Source organism: Alligator mississippiensis, chromosome 1 (genome assembly GCF_030867095.1).
Source record: "Alligator mississippiensis isolate rAllMis1 chromosome 1, rAllMis1, whole genome shotgun sequence".
Taxonomy (NCBI): domain Eukaryota; kingdom Metazoa; phylum Chordata; order Crocodylia; family Alligatoridae; genus Alligator; species Alligator mississippiensis.
Window position 1 is genome coordinate 474,508,971 of NC_081824.1, and position 6,836 is coordinate 474,515,806.

A 6,836-nucleotide genomic window follows, 5' to 3' on the forward strand; every position below is an offset into this window, starting at 1 on the left:
TGAAGTGTCAATAACTGGCTATAATAGAAATTGGCTTGTTAGACAAAGAAATGCTCAACTTAAGTGCAATGCTAATTCTAACCCGCCGCCTATAAAGTTTACCTGGGCCAGAATAGATGGACGATGGCCTAAAGGCTTACTGGTTGTAAACAATACCCTGCATTTCAATAGCTCACTAACCTACAATCATGGCAGGACTTACATTTGTGGGGTGACAAATTCCCTTGGTCAAGGAAGCGATCAAAAAACTATTCATGTATTAGATCTCTCCACCATCACTACCACACGATCACCCACGGTTTCATGGTATCCTTTAACTAATAGCGTTACGGGTTTAGCATCAGCATTCACCCTAACAATAATACAGGAACGCAAGTGGGATACCATCATCGCTAGTGTAGTGGGTGGAATTATCCTTCTAATACTTGGAAGTATTTTAATTGGCATTGTCTGCTGTGGGAGAAGACGGACGTTTCGCGACCAGTACTTCGTTATGAGCCGTATTCCACTGACTAATAAACGAGGGGAGTCCCAAACAGATGTTCTCCAATCAGATGATGACTAATAGTTGTTGTTATATGTTTAAGTTATTGTATTGTATAGTTTGTTAAAAAGACCGGTCTGTAAAATTGTTTGTTTATATATATATATGTTGGTTGCTTAAGCTCCGTCAGGTCAGTGAATCCTGAAACAAAAATTCCTTATAACGTGCTCATGTGTCTAAAATTCCAGTTGTGCCGTCGGCAAGGGGGCATGTCACAACCCAATGATTTTGGTGCCTCGACACGATGGAATTTTCCCGCCACATGAGAGTCTCTTGCACAGCAAAAGTTTTCTGCTGCAACAGAAAACCCCGGTGCAAGAGAATTCCCGCCATTCGCATGCAAATTTGTGTCCCACTATTGGCCAGTTCTAAATTATTCCTACGTGGTGGCTAGCGATTGGCTTGTTAGCCGTGTAAAATGTTGTGCGACTTCCGCCCAAGTCGGAGAACTTTGAGCACGCTGCAGAGTGCCTCTAAAGATATCTGACTTGCGGCTGAGCTGATCGATAGCCTGATCACCTATCGATTCTTCTCCCCGTCGCCGAGCGCAATCCTTCGACGTACCCTTTCCCTGCCGGCTTAATTTGTGGACAGATTCGCTGGCCTGAGCCTTGCCAGCCGGAGCAACTAGTGGAGTTGTTTAAGCGACCGGACCACCTGCGTCGCGGCTACTAGCGGCGTAAGTAAAGTTTTTTGCAACCAATACGCTTTGTCTGCCTCTCCATTCACCAGCCCGCCCAAACGACCGAGCAGTTTGTATATCACCTCGAGTCGGTTCCGGCCGTCTGAGACAGTTACCTGGGTAAATAAAGTAGTCAAACTTGCTATAAGTTGGCCCAAGTTGAGAAACTAGATTTCAAGGGTTGTTGGCTGTAACCATGTTGATCTAAGGCCGCAGGCAGACACGGTTGTTTGGGTGGAAGTCATATCTTTTATTAGACCAACTAAATTGATAGCTTAAGATATCACATCCACCCCCAGAACCCTGTCTGTCTAGAGCTGAAGGCCCATTCTGTTACAGGGGTAAAAACCTATCCCATATTGTATGCTTCATGTGTTCACAGCTGGCATTTGTAAGGCTATTGTCTCGAGTCCATGCCATGCAGCTCTCATGCTAGAGACTCTACCTGACATGTACAGCTCCTCCCGAATTTTTAAAACCCAAAGTTTCCTTTTAAAAAGTCAAGGATTTCTGTGATGTCTTTTGTTTGACCAGTGCATACTTGACAGATGTGTTGGACAAGCCTTTGGTCATCAAGGCTAAGGACAAGTTGCACATAAACCGGTATAAGTGATTGGAAACCAGTTCAGATCTGTAACACAACAGCAGTTCAGTGTACATAAACTGCTTTCAAAATGGCCAACACCGGTTTAAGATAAACCTGGATGAATGTAATATCAGACTTAATTTATTTAGGTGAAATTGGTTTACTGAACTTCTGTCCCAGTTCCCCTCCAAATTCAAACTCAACCCCCCCTGCACTCCCCTACCCCCCAGGGTGAGAGGGCTAGCCTTGTGCAGGCTGTCTGCTCCAGCCAGGCAGGGAAACATGCTGTAGCTTCCCCGGTTTCTTGCCTGAGCACTGCAGACATACGGCTGCATTTCCAGAATCAAAATGAACGTCTGTTCACGTGCTTATTGGTTCAGTCTAGTCTGCGAAGGTTGAATCGTTTCAGCCTTGGGGTTTTGGACAGTCTTTTCTTAGCCCAAGTGCCCTTCCTCAGGTCGCATTTTAAACCTGTCCAGTTTGGCACAGTCTGGCTGAACGCGTAGCGACCCTGCCTGGATTTTGCAGAACAGAACTCGGGCCAGGAGGGATCTCCAGAGGTGACCTAGTCCAACCCCCTGCCTGCGGCGAATCGTCCTTATCTGAGCCACCCTATGCAGATCCATGATGCAACCTCTTAGTAAAACTACCCCCAACCCTGACACCACACAAGCCTTAAAGCCCTAACCTGCCACAGGTAACACATGGGGAACGTGGCAGCCAACGTCCTGCTTCTGCAAAATGTTGTTAATATTCACTCGAGAGATCTCGGGTAGATCTCCATGCCCCCACAGAGGAAGGCAGCCCCCTCGCCCCCCCAGCCCATACCAATCTGACCATGGGGTCAAATTTCTTTGTGAGCCCAAATATGGAGTTGGTCTGATTGTGAGTGGAGGGGCAAGACCCTTTAACCCAGGCTTGTCCAACATACGGCCCACGGGCCGCCATGCAGCTCACCAAGTGCCTGCTATGTCTCCTTTGGCTCCGCCCCTTTGCCCCTGGCATCCAGGTGGCCTCCTGGGACCTGCCAGGCTCAGCAGGAACGTGGTGCGGCATCTGGCGCAGGCAGTCGGCAGGGCAGGGTCGGGGGTCCTCAGCAGGCGGGATCCTGTGACACGTGTCCTGGCTTGCTGCCAGATCCCGCGCTCTGGGCTTGCAGTGCTGGGGCTGTGTGTGTGGTCACCATTGTGAGCAGGGCCGTGCGGGTGAGGGGCATGCTTATAGGACGCGGCACGCTTATAGGATGCAGAAAAACCTGCAGCATGCTTATAGGCTCGGTAATGGTACGCTGGTTAGCAGTACAGATGAAAGGGACTTGGGGGTCACGGTTGACCACAAGATGAAAATGAGCCTTCAGTGTGATGCTGCGGCTAGTAAAGTGAGCAAAACGCTGGCTTGCATCCACAGATGCTTCTCTAGCAAACCCCGGGACGTCATTCTCCGCTTGTACTTGGCCTTGGTGAGGCCGCAGCTGGAGTACTGCATCCAGCTTTGGGCACCACAATTCAAAAAGGATGTGGAGAAGCTTGAGAGGGTGCGGAGGAGAGCCATGTGCATGATCAGAGGTCAGGAAAACAGACCTTGTGATGAGAGGCTGAGAGCCATGGGGCTCTTCAGCCTGGAAAAGCGCAGGGTCAGGGGTGATCTGGTGGCCACCTATAAATTTATCAGGGGTGCTCATCAGGATCCGGGGGGACATCTGTTCACCAGAGCGCGCCAAGGGATGACAAGATCGAACGGTCACAAACTCCGCTGCGACCGATTCAGGCTGGACATAAGAAAGAACTTCTTCACTGTCTGAGCCCCCAAGGTTTGGAATAGACTGCCGCCGGAGGCGGTTCAAGCACCCACTTTGAACGCCTTCAAGACACATTTGGGTGTTTATCTTGCTGGGATCCTATGATCCCTGCTGACTTCCTGCCCCTGGGGCGGGGGGCTGGACTAAGTGATCCTGCGGGGTCCCTTCCAGCCCAAATGTCTATGAAATAAACTGTATGAAATAAACCAGCAGCTCCCATGAACCTTGCAGGAGGGCTGCACAGGCAGGGTCTCTCTGGCCCAGGACACAGGGTGTAAAGGGATGCTTGTCTTGGGTTATACCAACTGGCTGGCTGTGGTGCTAGCTGACAGTGCTGCCCATATGGGACCCAAACCCAGTAATGGCTGGGCTGCCCCAGCCATGAGACAGAGACACCGGGACTGGCACCAGGAGACAAAGGTCCTAGTCCTGCCCTGACTCCCTGTCGGCATTTGAGGTTGCATATGATGGCCGCACCTGCACATGTCGGGCTGTACCTTCCACATTATGAGTATACATGATGGGTGAGGGTCCATATTGATACCACAATATTATTATATAGTAATCAAATGGTGATCTTGAACTGGTGAGTTGTTTTAACTTCACCTGTCTCTGCCAAACTAGTTTTTCTATGACTAAAATTAATTTTGGCTCTATTAGCTACAGGGCCTACGCTACGCTCAAAAAATGGTGAATGAGAGGAAACGAAAAATTGCTGCTGAATGTCAAGTTTCCAAAGATAGTTGGACCACTGATTTTTTTGTTATTGAACAAAACGGGAACATCCTCTGTCTGATTTGCCAAGAGAAAGTAGGTGTCTGCAAGGAGTGCAACGTGAAGCGCGTTATTCTGCAAAACCTGCAAAGAAACGTGAGAGCCTGGTGGGTCAGATCAGACTTGATCGGGTGAACTCTCTAACACCGAGCATGAACGGGCAGCCGTCTTTTTTCAGAGCTGCGAGGCAGAAGTCTGAGGCAGAGACCAAGATCCGTTTCTTGATATCCGAGGCAATAGCTAAGAGAGGGAAACCGCTGTCTGATGGAGAATTTGTGAAAGATTGCTTGGGCATATTCACATCTGAGGTATTCCCTGATAAACAGTCAATGGTGGAGAATATCAGCCTTTCCCATCAGACGGTTGCTAGAAGAGTAGACGACATGGCATCAAACATTGAAGATTCACTGATGAAAAGACTCGGTGCCTGTCAGTTTTACAGCTTGGGGGTTGGCGAAAGCACAGAGGTGAGTGATACAGCTCAACTGCAACCTTTGTACGAGGAGTGACCAAACCATTGCATGTTGTTGAGGAACTGCTCGACTTGTGTCCAATGAAAGGCAAAACGGCAGGACAGGACATTTTCAATGAAGTCAAACGTGTCTTGTTGGAGTTCAGTCTTCCAGAGGACAAACTCTGTGGTCTAACAACGGATGGCGTCCCTGCGATGACAGGCAAGCACGATGGATCTGTCAGTTTACTGGTCAAGTCCGTGCCTCAGGATGTCATCACACATCCCTGCGTCCTTCACCAGGAACAGCTGTGTGCAAAGGCCCTGGGGATGAGACGTGATGGAAAAAATGGTTTCTACTGTCAGTTCCATCAGGTCAAAGGGGCTTAATCATAGACATCCCAAGCATTTCTTGCGAGATAGGATCGGACCATGATGACGTTATTTACTTCTGCCAAGTCCGTTGGCTCAGCAGGGCAGCCACGCTAGTCACGCTAGCCAAATACTCGTCACTGCTTGACGAAATTAAAACCTTCATGACAAACAAAGGAAAAGATGCTGCCTTCATGGATGATGATGATGACTTGGCATCCTAGTTGACACACCAAGTATCTTGCAGATTTGAATCTAAAATGGCGAGGGAAGGATCAATTTGTCAACAGACTGTATGAACACATCCAATCCTTCATTTGTAAGCTCGAATTGTTTCAGAAACAGTTAAATAAGAAGAATGTCACCCATTTCACAATACTATTAACAAGATGTGCTGAGACTGTGACCCATGACGCGTATTCTGCACTGGTCGGCGTCTGCTGGATGAATTCAAACAAAGATGTGCGGATTTCAGGGAACACAGCGATGAGCTGAAGCTGTTTGCAGATCCATTTGGAGCGGATGCCACCGATGCCCCGACACGTTCCACATGGCACTAATTGACATCCCAAATAACGGTGCCTTGAAGAGAGCTTTTGCAGAACATGACCTACTGTCGACAAAACGATTCATGTGCTCACCACGTAGTTGGTGTGTAGCGCATCGTGCTCCAGAAGCCTCGCCTTGGTGTTGTGGCGGCCTCTGGCTCTTCCCAGGCCTTCCAGCTTTCAGTTGTGGCTTGCATCTGACCTCTGAGACGTACCGTACCGTACCGTACCGCCTGTGTTCAGTTTGTTTCGTTTTGCTTCATAACAGTATGACGACAACATCCACGGCTTTCTGGCATCCTAAAGCCCCCGATTTCTGCTGTGACAGAGGATTTCCGCTGTAACAGAGCTGTTCGCAGGGGGTCACCAAGCAGGCTGCCCCTGACACCCCCCTCAGCTGCACGCTGCTGACCGCGCTCTCCATCCAGGTGCAGGCAGAGGGACCGCTTTCCTCCGGACAGCCAGCCACCCTGCCATCTTGAAGGCTTCGGACAAGTAGTAGCCTGCCTGCCAGACTGCCGGGGGCCCCTGCCCAGCACCAGCCCCCCCGATGTCTCTGAAGAAGCGACGAGATCTACTTTTTGACAGCAGCAAGTTCTCCCCGAGGGGAGGTGCACCGCTCCTCTAGGCACTGTAATACCAGGCCGATGCGTGGAGTGGATGGAGCAAGCTCCGAGTCCATCTCCCAGTTCCAAAAATCCATTTAATATAAAGTCCTCACATCGAGGACATAGATATTAAACTGATAAGAACAGACTGACTTTTATTAGTAGATGGTAAGGATTGTAAATCCAAAAAAAAGATGACAAAGCCGATAGGGAAATACAGAGCGCCCGGGCGAGGGACTAACAATAGAAGGATGGGGGTGGGGTGGGGAACCATCTGCTGTATGTGCCCCTGCTGCCCGCACCTATTGCTCAGCTTGGGCTGGTCGTGATAGACCACGTATCCCCTACACGGCCCAACTTGCACTGCCGAAGCCAAGTGCTTAACCGCCCCGGGGCTCCCCACCACCTCATGGAGCACCACTTTCGCCCTCCATGCCCCCGTCCAAACCCTGCACCGATCACATTCTTTTTCT

General features: G+C 49.7%; 1 non-coding gene across 1 annotated transcript; it reads right to left on the minus strand.

Moving 5' to 3' along the window:
• Nucleotides 1-6,361: 6,361 nt before the first annotated feature.
• On the minus strand, nt 6,362-6,559 carry LOC132247892 (U2 spliceosomal RNA). The gene has a single exon (XR_009459294.1). It is a non-coding gene; the product is annotated as a U2 spliceosomal RNA (small nuclear RNA).
• Between the last annotated feature and the right edge of the window lie 277 nt (nt 6,560-6,836).